The 12459-nt window shown below is 38.3% G+C and overlaps 1 protein-coding gene across 7 annotated transcripts in view; it reads left to right on the forward strand.

Annotated features, from left to right (window-relative positions):
• Positions 1-12459, forward strand: part of DMD (dystrophin) — a 1342375-nt gene that overhangs the window by 731180 nt on the left and 598736 nt on the right. The gene's annotated exons all lie outside the window — the stretch shown is intronic.

The raw sequence follows: 12459 nt of genomic DNA on the forward strand, positions 1-12459 counted from the left end.
TTGAATAGCTTCCCTAATATAATGTTAAGAACAATAGAAACATTACAATCCTGTTGTACTGAAAAAGTACAAGGTAGATATTAGATACCTGGTCTGTTAGTTATTGATAATGAAAAAGAAGAAAATGATAAACCGTTATTAGTTGTTCTTTTTTTAGAAAAGTTTTTTTATTTTTTTAATTATTTAAATACATCTTTAGAGAACAGTGTGGTTCCAGGTGTTTTACATTTTAAATCACTCATATCCTTCATCACAAATACAGCTTTCTACCACTACATCATTATCTATTACCAAGTTATATTCTCATAAATTACTTTATATCAGTTTCTTTATTTTTAGTCAATCTCTATCTTCCTTAATCATATATTCTTATGTTCAACATGTTCATAATTTAATCTATTCATATCATTTCATTCATCATTCAAAATTTTGTCTTAATTTATGTTATCTCTAATTGAATCCCTTTTCCAATATTGCATTTACCATTGTTACATATGTTTTCACCATCTCATTTTCTTTTAGCCAATAATATAAAACTTATAACAATATATCCTCATTACCTTATACGAATAAGTAACAAAATATATAATTCACTAGAGATATTATAATTACAGTGTATATCCATAGTCACAAATATAACTTTCTAACATCACGTTATTATCTCTTACCAAATTTTATTCTTTTACCATTTTATTGATCATTCAAAATTTCATTTTAATTTATATTATCCCCTATTATATCCCCCCAATATTACATTTGCCACTGTTGCATATGTTTTATTTTCTATATATTCCATTCCCTCTAATTTCTCATTTTTACACAAATATATTTTATTTTAGCCAATAATATCAAACTTAATACTTTGTATCCTCATTATCTTATACAAATGAATAACAAAATATATATTTGTTAAAAATATAATCCTACTATATGGTTATACCTATTCTCTCTCGGGCTCCACATTACATTTCATTTCATATCCTAAATATTAGTCACTTATATCTTCCATAAATATTAATCTACTTTACTTGATTGATCTATTATATTTTCATGCCTATTCCATTTTAATTATCCCTTCTTATTTTTATTCTAATTCTTAATCCAAATTCTTCCAAGTATGTTATATATGTTTTACTACTAAAATACCTCTTCATATGGAGTCCCCCTCTTTTCTATTTCTAACCATCGTTTCTAAGTTTCTCTTTTATATTAATTCGTCATTTCTTTGCTTATTTACCAATCTCATCTTTTGGCTTTTTCCCTTAATCTATTCTTCATCATTTTCTGATATTTTTTCTCCCATTTCTCAAATTTTGTCCTCACCATCTTCTGGTCTCCTTTCTGTGATTTCCTAATCATTTCATTTATTCCAGACTCAATATATCCCCGCCCTGTTTATTATATCTATCATTAATATCTCAAGTTCAATTTCTTTTTCTGTTTTTTCTTATTTGTTGTTCCTTTTGTTCTGTTTCTCTGGTTTCTCTTTCTTCTAGCTCCTCCCCCTTCTTTGTTCTTTCTTCTTTTTCTTCTGCTACCATCACCATTTCTGAATTTTTCTCTGTATTCTGTATTTTAGTGCATAGATCCAAAATTCTGTCCCACATCTCATTCACAGCTTGAAGGTCCATGCTTATTTGTTTACATATGTCACTCATCTTTATACTTATTATTCCTATTATCTAATATCCAATAAGTTTTATTTTATTTAAACCAGTGTCTCTTTCTTTTTAGTGTCAATGTCTTCAGATCTTTATTTCCCAATTTTAATCAATCCAAATCACCAATAATTCCAGGGGTAATGTCCTCTTGTATTTCTTACTCAGCTTCCAGGGGCTTATTGTAGTGTCTTTCTTTTATTCCTTTTTATTTTCTTCTTTTGATTAAATAGTTAGTTTGAAAAGATCTGCGGGGTGTTTCTTTCATCAAAAGGTGACACTTTTAATCTGGTTTCACAGCCACCCTTTTTCTGTTTCTTTATATTAGCTTCATCAATTTTTAAAAATCAAATTATTTCTCTTTTAGAACAATTATTTCCAGAATTCAGATAAATGCCTTCCCATACCAAATCCTGCCTAATCACCAATTCCAGATTAATGTTCTTCCAAATTAATTGCTTTTACAATTTTAAAAGTTTAAGTTCTTTACATTTCCCAATTCTTCTTCTATCTTCCAAACCACCGCTGATACAATTCTTTATATATCTTCTCTGTTATAGCCTTTTGGGGTAGGTAAAAATAAAGTGAATTCTTCTCACCCTTCTTCAAGCACTGTTCCAAATCTCTGCTCCAGCAGTGTGCTTAGATGGTTATCAGCTGTCCCAACTTTGAAATGGCCATCTTGGCCTGCTCTTCTCTCTGTTGTGGCGTAGAGAGCAAGCTCCGGGCTTCCACTGGGGAGTTGCGTTCTCCCCCAGAACCTCACTGGGCACCTCTCCTTAGCTTCGCCACCCCTACAAGGTGGCTTTTGGCTCCATCCAGAGCCCACAAATGGCAAAAAGCCAGCACAGGAACAGAGACCTCCATTCACTGCTTCTAGTCTCGTCGTGACATCAGCCGAAAGTCCCTGTTATTAGTTGTTCTGATGTACTGATATACCTTTAGAAACATAATGGAATATTAATATACAACTGATTCAGTTTAAGGGTAGATTTAGCTGAATATTAATTAAAAATGTAGACTGGAAAATTATCTGGAAATTACATAGAGTTTTGCTTCTGTGACAAAATCACAACTTAACTATATTACATTTTATAATTTATTAAGCTACGGTAACCAATCACAATATATCTGAAGTGACCTTGGAGGTCTTCTAGTTGAACCCTCTGTTCAATCAGGAGGCCCTATATCATTTTAGATAGGTGGCTATCCAGTCTTTGCTTAAAAACTTCCAGTGATGAAGTACCTACAACTTCTGAAGGTAAGCTGTTCCACTGGTTAATTGTTCTCAATGTTAGGTTGATTAATTCCAGATTGATTTTCTCCTTGATTAATTTCAATTCATTGTTTCTTGTCTTGCCTTCTGGTTCTTTGGAAAATAAATTAACCTGTTCTTCTTTGTGGCAGCCACTTAAATACTGGAATACTGCTATCATGTCACCCCTAGTCCATCTTTTCTCTAGACTAGCCATACCCAAATCCTGCAACTGTTCTTCATGTTTTTGTTACAGGCTTTTAGCATCTTAGTTACTCGTTTTTGTACTTTTTCCAAAGTTTTAACATCTTTTTTGTACTGTGGTGATTAAAACTGGATACAGTATTCCAGCCCTGGTCTTACTAAGGATTTATAAAGGATTTCTAATACTTCATGTGATTTTAATTCCACACCTCTGTTTATACAACCCAGGATTATATTAGCCTTTTTGGCTGCTGCTGCACACTGCTTGTTCATGTTTAAGTGATTATCCACTAGGACTCCAAATTCCCTCTCACAGTTAGGTTTTTGAGCTAGGTTTCCCCTAATCTATATGTACTTTGGTTTTTCCTATCTAAAACCTTGTTTTTCCTCACATTAAATTTCATATTGTTGCATAGTGCCCATTGCTCAAGTCTGTCAACATCTTTTTAGATTCTGAGCTTGTCTTCTTAGATGTTGACTACCTGCCAACTTAGTGTCATCTATAAATCTGATGAGTTCCCCTTCTATTCCCTCATCTAAGTCATTTATGAAGATATTGAAGAATACGGGGCCTAAGATGGAACTTTGTGGTACCCCACAGCTTACATTCATCCATGTAGATGTAGTACCTTAAGGACTACTTGTTATGTACGGTTTGTCAGCCAGTTACAGCCATTTGGTGATGATGCTGCCTAGTGTACATATATAGCTTACCTAGGTTGTACTTTGTTGAATGCCTTACTGAAGTCTAAATGTACTATGTCCACAGCACTTTGCTGGTCTACTAATTTAGTCACTTTGTCAAAGAATGAAATAAGATTCATTTGGCCTGATTTTTTACAAATCCGTGCTGGCTTTTATCTTTTCCAGTATCTTTCCAGGTATTAATGTTAGGCTGATTGGTCTGTAGACATCTGCTAGCTACTTTAGTACTTTGAGATGTAATCTGTTAGTTCCTGGTAATTTATATTCAGCAAGATCAGATAGGTATTTTCTTGATATTTTCTTGCTTAATAATTTTGTTTTGTCTTTCTGGTGTTAATCATTTGAATTTAATTATTATATTCCTATGTATTATGTCTCACCTGTATCCACAGGTGAGAATCCAAAATTCAAGTATTCAAGTAAAACAAAACCAGACCCAAAAGAGTTAACTGCTCTGTTTTCACAGTCCTTGGCAGTCTTCCTGGAATCTGTCTGGCAAGTCTGAATTGTCCATAAATCACGACGGCCACTTCAAACATATTCTTCTGAATCCAAAAAGCACTAAAAATCCACTTTGCTTCGAGTGTGGGAGAGGCGTTAACACGCTCCTTATATATCCCCTGAAGGGGCGTGTCAGTCTCTTTAATTAAGCTTTGGCTGGACGTCTCTTTTCTAATTGAGATTGACGTCTCAATCTTCTCCTAGTCCTAGCATCAAGCCAGCATCCGGCAGTTTCATCATCTCTTGAAGCCTCTGGCACACTTTCCTGATTAACAGTTAACACCTGAGTTGCAATCAGGGAGGGAGTTCCAGAAGAGGAAGACGCCTCAGAAACTTCTAATAAATCAGGCTCATCTCTCAGATTCAACTCCTCCTCCTCCCCCAGACTCCTCTCAACGTCGCTCAGCAATGCAGGCTCAAATCTCAATGCCAGATCTTCCTCATCACTCGAGCCTACATCTGCTGACTGACCTGGTTCAAACCTCAGAGGCACAACACCTATGTACATGTAAGTGTTGCATTCCAATGTGGTAAAATATTTTGCAAACTCATTGAGATATTATTTCTGTTTTATAATCCTTAATTTAGAGAAGAAAAACCAAAAGTACACATATAGATTTGGTGAAACCAGGCTTAACAGCAGTAACTGTGAGAGGGATCTTGAAGTCTTAGTGGACAATCAGCTAAATATGAGCCAGCAATGTGCAGTGGCAGCCAAAAAAGCCAACACACTCCTAAGTAGCATTAACAGAGGGATACAATCAAGATATGCTGCATCCAGTGTTGGTTACCACACTATAAAAAAGGTGTTGGGACTTTAGAAAAAGTGCAGAGAAGAGCAGCCAGGATGACTAGGCTACTGGAGACTAAAACATATGAAGAAGAGTTACAGGAACTGGGCATGACTGGTCTAGTGAAGAGAAGGACCAGGGGAGACATGATAGCAGTGTTCCAATATCTGTGGAGCTGCCACAGTGAGGTAGGTATCAAGCTGTTTTCCAAGGCACCTGAAAGCCAGACAAGGAAGAATGGATTGAGATTGATCAAGGAGAGATTCAACATAGAAATAAGGATAAATTTTCTGACAGTGAGAACAATCAACCAATGGAACAGCTTGCCTTTTGAAGTTGTGGGAGCTTAATCACTGGAGTCTTTCAAGAAGAGATTGCACTGCCATTTGTCAGAAATGAGGTAGGGTCTCCTGCTTGACGGGGTAGGACTAGATGACCTACAAGGTCCCTTCCAACTCTGTTAATCTGTTAATTTGTAAATGAGTATTTGCACTTTGTTGCAATGGGCCAAATAAAATATGTATATTTGCGTATTCTTTGGACACTGTCAAAGGATTTGTACTTAAATGTCTAAGATTGTATATTTGCTTACTAAATTCTTGAACGGATAGCTTTTCTAAATCTCATGCCATTGATTTTCCCTTATATGGACTAAATTTGCAGCTTTTTTCATCTAATTTAGACAACCTTTTGTTGCTATCTCAAAAATATAAGTATATGCCTTGCACTAATCACAAATGTTTTGTATTCAAGTCTACTCTTCAATTGCTATAAGTATTTGATAAAATAAAATTATGGGCTTTAAAATGAATCCAGTGAGAAAGCGTTTGGTAAGAGGATGTGAATAAATGTTATACCATCTTCACCTGAGCTATGCTTGTATTTGCTTTAGGTACATGCAGTTTCCTTGCTACCCCCAATCATATGCAATTTTTCAAAATCCATGTCAGGGCTTAATAATGTTTTTGAGATAATTTTATTCAGAGCAGAAAAATGAATATTCAAATGGTAAATCTGTCCCAGAGCACAGGGTATCCAATCATAATAGATATTACCTTCTTAAACAATTTATCTTAATCTCTTTGTAATAACAATATCAGGCTTAAAGAAAAAATACTTGACAGTTTATATTTGACTGAGCACTTTTTTCTGCTCATAAAGCTTTCTGTGTAGTCTGCAATATCTCCTGGGATTCCACAAAGTTCTACATCAGGGGTTTCAAACTTGATGTCATTCAGGGCCACATCAAGGTTGTGTTTAACCTTGGGGGGGGCATGGCTGAGGTGGGCGTGGCTAGCTCAACATCACTTGTGTCAGGAGCACCTGTGGTGGCCCAAGTCGGGGGATTTATTTTCAGTCTGGATGGCCTCCTGAAGCCCTCAGCAAGCCCCATTTTCTGCCTAGATGGCAGTTCCTGAGACAGTAACAATCACACACTGTTCCCAAAAACCCTTTTTAAAAATTTCAACAGCTGTGAATTATATGCATTCACAGCCCATAATGAGTCCCAAACAGTTTATGAATAGTCCAACAGAAGTCTGCCACAGTCTTTTGGAATAAGGCTGATAAGCACCCACCTTTATCTTCCTTGAAATGCTGCCAACGACTAAATTGCCAATTAACTGTACAAGGCCAAAAGGAGCACAAAGTCAACATGGAGCTTCAGAACTAACAAAGTTGCTTCCTGCAAAGGCACATGTCCCTTTGCTCTTCCTTTATGTCTTATGGGAGGGGCCAATCATCTCCAAACCTTACTCTCAAGTTACCTCTTTTGTCTTAACTGTTCTTGCCTTCTGGCAGCTCCCCCTGCTCCCCCTGTTCCTCTGCCTCACTGAAGTCAGCTACTGAAGGCTCCAGAGTCAGTACATAACTCTCAGATGGCCCTGGCCCCATCTCTGTGTCAGACACAGATCCCTCATGCGGGCCCTTCCCAGATTCTAGGACTGGCCCATGTTCCTCCAAACTGTCCCACTCTGCTGCCAGATCTGCAGGCCCCTAGCGGACCACAACAGATGGCTTCCTGAAGCCCTCTGCCAGCCCATTTTCAGCCTGGACAGCCTCCTGACACTCTCTCCCAGCCCTGTTTGTGGTCTGAACAGCCTCCTGAAGCCCTCTCTGCCAGTGAAAACGGAGGCCATGGTGGCTGCATACAGACCCCCCTGGGCCCCATTTTTGGCCTAGATTGCTTCCTGCCAGCCCCATTTTCAGCCTAGAGGACCTCCTGAAGTCCTCTGCCAGCCCCATTTTTGGCCTAGACGGCCTCCTGAAGCCCTCTCCAGCCCCGTTTTTGGCCTGGATGGTCCCAGTGACTTTGCTTGTCACATGGTTGCAAAAGACAAATCAGGTTACATGACCCCAGGACACTACGACTGTCATAAATGCATTGGGATACTGCAATAGTCATAAGTGTGAAAAATGGTCAATAGTGGCATTGCAATGGTGACTCTTTCTTTCTTTCTTTCTTTCTTTCTTCCTTCCTTCCTTCCTTCCTTCCTTCCTTCCTTCCTTCCTTCCTTCCTTCCTTCCTTCCTTCCTTCCTTCCTTCCTTTCTTTCTTTCTTTCTTTCTTTCTTTCTTTCTTTCTTTCTTTTCTCTCCTCCTTCCCCTCTTGGATAAAGCCAGCATACTTACCCTCCCTGGCTCTTCCCTTCCCTTACTTACCCCTCCCTTTTTCAAAGTTGTGGGCGAAAGGAAGAAATGAAGATGCTGCTAACAGTCAACTCTTTATTAAGGAACACAACCCAGCAAAACTCCCACCTGACAGTTCTCCTTTTATAGGAGCTGTCAGATGGTTCGACTAATCATTTTAAAGTATACTCCTGCCTGTTAGGTGGACTGGAGTGAGAACTATTCCCTTGCTCAGTATGTAACAGCTCTCCCCACCCAGCTAAACTTTTACCCAATGGGAAAACTTTGGCTAACCAACATAGTCACACAGGTTGGCAGAGCGTTTATGAACCTGCTCCAACCTGCACAGTTCTGTCCATGATGAAGCAGCAGTCAGACCAGTTGGGTCTGCTGCTGCTCCTTGTTCAGCCAATGGAATCTGCTGGAACTCCCCTTGGGACATGGCTATTTCTTCTGGAACTGGGTTGCAGATGCCTCCACACTGGATTCCCAGTTCTCCAGGTGCGTGTGGTTGCAGACTTTCCAGGATTGAGCTAGCTGTGGGTGGGAATTCAAAATCTTTATTATTTTCTGAGGAAAGGTAGTTTTGGGGTGACTTCAAGTCTGGTTGATGATGGAGAAGATTTCCTAATCAGCCTCGCAGCTGATCTATATGCCTTCTTCATATTCGGCCATCTTCTAATTCTACCTTGTATGATCGTGGCCCTGTAATAGCTGTTATATGGCCAGGGACCCAGATAGCACCCCATCATAGTATACACTTTGTCTCCTATTTTAAGTGACCTGACTTTACTGGTTAAGTCAGAGGGTGTTTCTGTTGTGTAGTTAGGGTGAAGGTGTTCTAATTTAGTTCTGAGTTTACGACCCATTAATAATTCAGAGGGGTTCTGTTTGTTGAGGCACTGAGCGTTACATGCTGTACTAATAGGAAACTATCAATGCACCTTTGCCAGTCCCCTGGGCCCATTCAGGATAATGCCTCCTTTCTGGCTTGCACCATCCTCTCTGCCTGCCAGTTCCCAATGGGGTGGAAAAGGGCAACCAAAGCATGGCAAATCCCTTGTTCTGCTGAGAATATTTCAAACAGCATGGGTGTAAATTGTGGCCCATTGTCCAAAACTAGGATGTCCAGTAGGCCATGTGTTGAGACTAGTTTTCTCAATGCTTTTATGACTGCTTTAGCAGTTGTAGATGGCATCAGCACAATTGACAGCCATTTCAAATAGGCATCTACAATGTTTGCCCATGGAAGGGCCTTCCGAAATCTACATGTATCCTAGACCAGGGTGTCTTTGGTGACTCCCACTCTTGTGCTGGGGCGGATGGGAGTGCTGGCCTTGATTCCTGGCATCAGCTACAGGTGGCTACCCACTCTGCTATGTCCTTATCTAGGTTGGGCCACCAAACATAGCTTCTAGCTAGGGTCTTCATTCCTACGATGACCAATATGCAAAAATTCCAGTATTTGTTGTCTTAGGTTTGGTGGTATAATTACCCACTCCCCCCTTTTGCACTGATCGTTCATGTTGTCAGTTATAAAATGGTTATAGGTCTTCACTTACTGGCCCCTTAGGCCATCCCCTCCCAACCCAGCTCAGTATTTGGGCCAAGGATTTATCCTTGGCAGAGTGGTGTGTGATCTCGACTGCTGTAATAGGGCTGGGTAATTCCTCAATGAAGAAAATGGGTATGACAGGGGCTATGCAGGGTGGGATTCAACCAGCGTTACTACTGGTTCGGTGATTATGTTTTGCTGCGCACACATGTAGAAAAACTTAAGCTGTGCAGCCCAGACAGCTGAAAAGCACTGCGCACAGGTGCGCAGCATTTGAAAAGCCTCTTTTTTCCTGCTTTTTCAACCTCAGCTGTGTCGCACAAAGCAGCTGAGGTTGAAAAAGCAGGAAATAAAGGACAGGTAAGAGCCCGGGCAGGCGGGTGGGCCAAACAGCAGCAAACAAAGAACTGGTTTGGTGTCTGCTGCTCTTTGGAGCTACCAGTTCTATAGAGCCGGGCAGAACAGGTAGCATCCCACACCTGGGGCTGGGTCTTCCACCTTTTCCAGTAGTGTGCAGTGACTGAGTGCATCGGCATGGCCCAGGGATGTCACTGGTTGGTGAATTAAGTGATAATTGTAGGCCACTAGGAAAATCATCCATCTCTTCATGTGAGAGGATAAGATATTCAGGGTGGGTTGGTCCCCATCGAGTAGTCCTAGAAGCAGTTTATGATCAGTCACTAGTTCAAAATGTCGACTGAAGAGGTACTCCTGGAACCGCTTTACCCTGGCAACTACAGCCAGTGCCTCCTTGTCTAACTGGCTGTAGTTTCTTTTGGCCCCAGAAAGTGTCCTTGAGTAAAAAGCTACTGTACCCATTGGGCATCCTGTGGCTGAGGACTGCCCTGACCCCAAAGGGGAAGGCATCGCAGGTGAGAGTGACTGGCAGTGACTCTGAAAACTGTATTAATACACTGTCAGAGGACAAAAGTTTTTTTAAAAGTTTTAAAATATACTTTATTTACAAAGGATTAAAACATGAACAAACATACAAATATGTAAAAATAAAAAGAATATAAATAGAACAATAAACATATTTCTTTCTATTACATTTGATATTAAGATTGATAGCTCATAGTAAACAGTAATAAGTAATCATTGGCAAGTATTCCTTATCCCTTATCAATTACCTATTAATTAATAAATAATATATTACTCTGCTATTATTATTGGATAATAACTGTATGGCTTAATCGAATGGAGACTTCATAATATTTATATAATAGACAAGAAGCTTGAAATCGTTATTATTATACATTTAATATATACAACTATAGTATGTGTCCTGGGTTCATTTATCCTGTATACCTTTTTTCTTGTGCTATACCCAACTGTTCCACTTATCCCAGACCAAATAATACTCTGACTCTTCCTTCCCATTTAATTTGAGCATGAGCCTCTCCATTTTGGCGCATTCGTAGCTTTTTTGAATAATAATGTCTATCGGTGGTACATTGGGCCTTTTCCAATATTGTGCTAAAGAAATTTGTGCCACTGTTAATGAGTGGATGATCAAATATCTCACTTTGGGAGGGTATTCCCCTTTAATCATTCCCAGGAGGAACAGTTCCCGTTTCCATTCCAGTCTGCATTCGATAATTTCTTCTATCCATATTCTTATCCTTGTCCAATTTTTTAAATCTCAGGGCATGTCCACCAAAGATGTAAATAGGTACCAAGTTTCTCTTTGCATTTCCAACAGCTTGGATTTGCTGTTGGATATATTTTAGCGAATCTAGAAGGTGCCAGATGCCATCTATATATCATTTTATATAAATTTTCCTTATATGGTATTGATTTTGTAAATGTAAGATTTTTTTGCCAAATTTCCTCCCAATCATCCAAATCTGTATTATAACCAATTTTTTTTGCCCAAGCTAACATTGGTCCTTTCACAATTTCCTCAGCTAATTCATACTCTAATAAAAAATTATACAATTTGGATATCATATTTTTCTCTGAGCTCAGGAGTATATTATCTAATTGAGAATCTTTTGTTTCAAATCCGTGTTCTTTTGCATCCCTAATATGTCTCATTTTTATTTGAAAGTAGAACCAATTGTCAATAATTATTCCTTGGGTTTTTAGCACCTGAATCAATTTAAGTGATCCCTCATTATCTAGTATTTGGTGGTCTTTGAGCTTTTTGCTAATGTCCATTGTGTTAGGATGGAACATCGCCTCCATTGTTGAAAGCTACCTCAGAATTTTAGTATAATGGTTTCTTCTAATATCTGTCCAGATTTTAATCAAAGATTTACGTAAAGTGTGTCCGGAGAAATATGAATGACTTTTCTTATTTGGCTTCCACAAAAATGCGTGCCATCCTATTTGTAAATCATGGCCCTCAAATGTTAAAATTCTTTTGTTTTCCAATTTAATCCAGTCTTTTATCCACACTAGTGCCGTCGCTTTGTAGTAGGTCTCCCAGGCAGGGAGACCAAGGCCACCTCTGCTTTATTGTCTTGTAAATAGATTTTTTTTATTCTTGTTTTTTTCCTGCCCAAATGAATTTCATAATGATTTTGTCCACTTCTTTAATTTTTTTTTATCCAATAGTACCGGAATTTTTTGGAATAAATACAAGATTTTGGGTAGGACATTCATCTTAATCGTTGCTATTCTGCCTAATAGTGAAATTTTCATTTTGTTCCAATTTTCAAAATCCTTTCCAATTTGTTGTAATAAATTGGTATAATTATCCTCCCTCAGGGATAATGTTCTAGGTCTTAGCCAAATACCTAGATATTTAATTTTATTCATGATTTGTAATCCCATCATTTTCTCTAGTTCTTTTTGCTTACTGTTTGTTAGGTTTTTAACTAATATTTTGGTCTTTTCACTATTAATTTTTAAACCTGTCAATTTACCAAATTTGTCTATTTCATTTAATAATATTAATTGGTCCTGAATCTATTAATTCTTCTATGACAAATACCATGTCATCCGCAAATGCTTGTAATTTGTACTCTTGACTTTTAATTTTTGTTCCCTTAATTTCTTTGTTCGATCTAATTCTGTCCAATAATGTTTCTAGGATTGTTATGAAGAGCAGAGGTGACAACGGGCATCCCTGCCTGACACACTTCTTTATCTCAAATGGTTTGGTAGCTTCTCCATTTATCAGTACGTTTGCCTTTTGTGTGGTGTAAATTAAATTTAG

This window comes from Pseudonaja textilis, chromosome 8, assembly GCF_049901715.1.
Source record: "Pseudonaja textilis isolate UNSWEBS1 chromosome 8, rPseTex1.2, whole genome shotgun sequence".
Classification (NCBI taxonomy): domain Eukaryota; kingdom Metazoa; phylum Chordata; class Lepidosauria; order Squamata; family Elapidae; genus Pseudonaja; species Pseudonaja textilis.